Genomic DNA, 3,702 nt, shown 5'->3' with positions numbered 1-3,702 from the left:
CTCTTGAGCTGAAGGTCCTCTGACCCCCTATGCCTTTCAAAATTATATCTCATCTCCCGATTCTTTATTAGTCTCTGGATTCCTGTCACCTACGCACAGCCCCTTTTCCAGATTCCTGAACCCTTCTTGATGCTGAGACAAGAACCCTGGCACCTGTGCCGCCCTACCATTGCCCTAAACAACCTTAGCAAAGGTCTCACATCCCTTTTGTACTCTGCAAAGGCTCCTCCCAACCGGAAAACAAAGATTTCTGGGACCTCTGGAACAACATGTCACCAGCCTCTGCCATCGCGCTCAGTGTCCTCTCCAGACTGATGAATGTGCCTTGTAAGCCTCATTCCTCCCCATTGTTAGTGGACAAAGCTGGACTCCTACAGCAGATGCCCAACACCCACTCCCTCCCCTCTGCAGGGCGACCCTGGCTGGACCTGCTCCACCACAGCAGCTGGGCACCAGGCCCTGGAAACCACTACTCCCAGGCTCCCCCTCACCTCTTCTTTCACTCTCAGCCTCTAAAATCTTATAGAACTTTCCTGAACTCTCCCTCCTGAGCCCTTTGTACCAGCAACACCCTCAGCGACTGTTTTTAGCTCCAGAATGGTGTCTGTGTGTCCTACAGCTTTCACTGAGCCTCCCTCGGGAGATGGAAGCTTTCACACCGAGTCACTAACAGCGCCGGCCCCCCCTCCCCCCAACACACACACACACACACAGTGAGGGTCTTCAGTAGTCATTTCATCAGGGCCCAGCTCGGACCTGCTGGTGCAGGGGCACAGCAGCCTCCCCTCGGTAGCGGCTCTTCGAGGGGAGAAAGCACATGCACTGGATGACGGGTTTTCCACTTGACCTCTTCTTCCCACACAGCTCTGGTTCCCTCACCCCTGAACTATCGCAGAAGAGGGCTTTATGTTCTTTTTTCACGGCGTCCTAATTTGCTTGTCTACCCTAAGATGGCTTAGATAGCAGTATAGGAGCCTTCCTGCCCGCCCCAGGAGTAGTTCAGCAGAGACTTCTGCAGGGCAGGCAACTCAGGGGGAAGCTCAAGTTCTGAGCAGGAGCCGACAGGCAGAGGACTATCCGTTTGGAAACCAAGTTGTGGATATGTTGTCCACCTGGTGCTGGTCACAGGGCACAAGGCAACTCTTCTCAGAGGATCCAAGATTGGGCTGTCCTTGCTTCTCTTCTCGGTTGAGGTGGCATTTATTCTTGTCCTGGAGTCCTTCCCAGCTCTCTGACCTGAGCTGAAGAGAAAGTGATTGTCCTCACTGGGTCCTGAGCGCCCCCTGGAGGCTGCAAGTGTCAGTGCGCTCCCACCCTTCAACCAGAGACAGCCCAGGAGTTTTTTCCTCCCCAAAATTGGCTCTCACCGACTTTCTCCCTCCCTCCCTCCCCTCCCTCCCCTCAGGGGCACAATCTCTTCCTCTGCAAATCTCTGCTGCCCAGGGTGGGTCGGGGGCCTTCAATCTCTTGTTTGCTTTTCTGGGGAATTCCAGCCCTGAAAATCCCAACTGTCTGCTTTTCCATGTAGTCTTCTCAGTCCTCCTGACAGGCAGCTTTCTGCTTCCCCTACAGAGAGTCTGCATGGACAGAGCTTCCTCTTGCATTGCCAGGGGCCACATCTAAGCTGAACACTGACCCACTGTCCCTTGGAATGGCCACGTCCAGCCTGCCCTGCTGCTGATCCACACTCTCCGACCCCAGTCTTTTCCCCTGGGCCGCTGAGTGCTGCTGTGTTGGGCCTGCTGCGCCGGCTGTGTGCTCCAGGAAGCAGAGACTGGACCTGTCCTTTCCCCAAACTGAGAGAGCTTAGGGGTAAAGTTCCAGGCACCAAAAAGAGCTCACTGCTCCCAAATGAGTCCTCCAACACGTGCATTTTTACTGGCTTTGTCTATAATGGGCTTTCCTACATCATCCATTCTTGCTTCTCTATGAGTAAATCATTATAATAATAACTAGTAACCTGGTGCGCGGATTCTTGCACATTGAGAGGAAATTAATTAGAAGGTGGCCAGTGGGGTGGGACTGGGTGACACGGGCTGGACATGCCCTGGAGCCAACATCCCTCAGTCCCTCCCTGGCGTCTGTGGAGTGAGCGGGGTCCCTCCAGCAGGTGAGATCCCTCCAGCAGGTGAGATCCCTCAGCCTGGCCTGCAGGGATCAGGCTGAAACCAGCCCTCCAACATCCCAAGGGGTCCTGGAGTGCGAGAGGGCACTCTGCAAAGTTGCTGTCATACAGGTTTTTCAAAGAATAGCCTTTTATATATAGAGAGAGGCCCAGCGCATGAAATTCGTGCATGGGTAGGGTCCCTAGGCATGGCCTATAATCAGGGCCATCTTCCTGAGCTGCCAGCAGCCGGCCCCACCCCCCAATGCCACCCACCTCTAGTTCCCCATTTGCCATCAGGCAATCAGAGCCTGCAGGCTTTGGGGAGAGATCAAGAGGTTGGCCGTTCTGCCCACTCACCAGCCCCACCCTCCACCACTGGTCACCCTCTGTGTGTGGGATAACCAGCAGGGCAGGGGCCTTGGCCTGGCACTGCCCACATCTGTCACCTGATGTTCCCTGTTCCCCATTGGGCAATCAGAGCCTGCTGGCTGGGGGAAGGGACCAAGAGGGTGGCTGGCAGGCTATCAGGGCCTGCAGGCTGGGGGCAGCTCCTGCATTGAGCGTCTGCCCCCTGGTGGTCAGCGCATGTCATAGCAACCAGTCATTCGGATATTCGGTCAATTTGCATATTAAACTTTTATTATATAGGATTTGCTCATATCTATGGGCACATGTAGGTGCCTGGCACTGTGCTAAGCACTTAACAGGATTTATCTCATTAAATCACACATACACACATATATACACACACGATAATATTAGTCCCACTTTACAAATGAGGACAGACACTGCCATTAGGCATGTTAGCCAAGTCCCACTGTTATCAAGTGGTAGAGCCACGATGAAGCTCTGCGGCCTGACTCCTGGGGGTGCCCCGTCAAGGCGTGTGCTGCACATGTTTCAGGGCCAGCTCTCCAGAAGGATAAAAGGCCGGTTTGCAGCATTTGTTAATTTCTGTGATGTAAGCATCACAACCATCTTCAGGCTACGAACAAGGCATCCAAATGTGCAGCTGAAAGAAAAAGTAGCACAGCAACATGCTACTTCCGATATAGTATTTCCACAGGGCAGACCGGACAGATGTAAACAAGCTCAAGAGCACAGGTGAGAGTAAAGTGCAGCAAAATAATTAGGAAGTGATGAGTTTTGAGTATTTATTATCTTTTACTTTTTTGTTGTTGTTGTTAATCCCCACCTGAGGATATTTTCCCATTGATTTTTAGAGAGAGTGGAAGGGAGGGAAAGAAGAGAGAGAAAGAGAGAGAGAATTTGGTTGCCTCCCACAGGAGCCCGGCCTGGGACCAGGGATCAAACCTACAACCCAGGTAAGTGCCCTTGACTGGGAATCAAACCCCTGACCTCTTGGTGCCTGGGCCAACGCACTAACCACTGAGCACACCACTCAGGGCTCTTTTATTTCTCCACGTTCACCCAGAATGTGCCTCCCTGTTCAGTTAGGGGTGGTGACAACTGGGACCTCACTCTACCAGGAGCTCAGAGTGACCCCCAATACAAATCACACAGGACGATGCTCATCACTGACCCATCAACTCTCGGACACAGAAGCCACTTCCCTGGAAAGAAGCCCTGGGGCA

The 3,702-nt window shown here is 53.1% G+C and overlaps 1 pseudogene; it reads right to left on the bottom strand.

Moving 5' to 3' along the window:
• Positions 1-738: 738 nt before the first annotated feature.
• Positions 739-3,702, bottom strand: part of LOC102775460 — a 4,436-nt pseudogene continuing 1,472 nt past the window's right edge.

Source organism: Myotis davidii, unplaced genomic scaffold (assembly GCF_000327345.1).
Source record: "Myotis davidii unplaced genomic scaffold, ASM32734v1 scaffold484, whole genome shotgun sequence".
NCBI classification, from domain to species: domain Eukaryota; kingdom Metazoa; phylum Chordata; class Mammalia; order Chiroptera; family Vespertilionidae; genus Myotis; species Myotis davidii.
The sequence above is the reverse complement of the archived record's forward strand: the minus strand, read 5'-3'. Positions and strand labels throughout refer to the sequence as shown.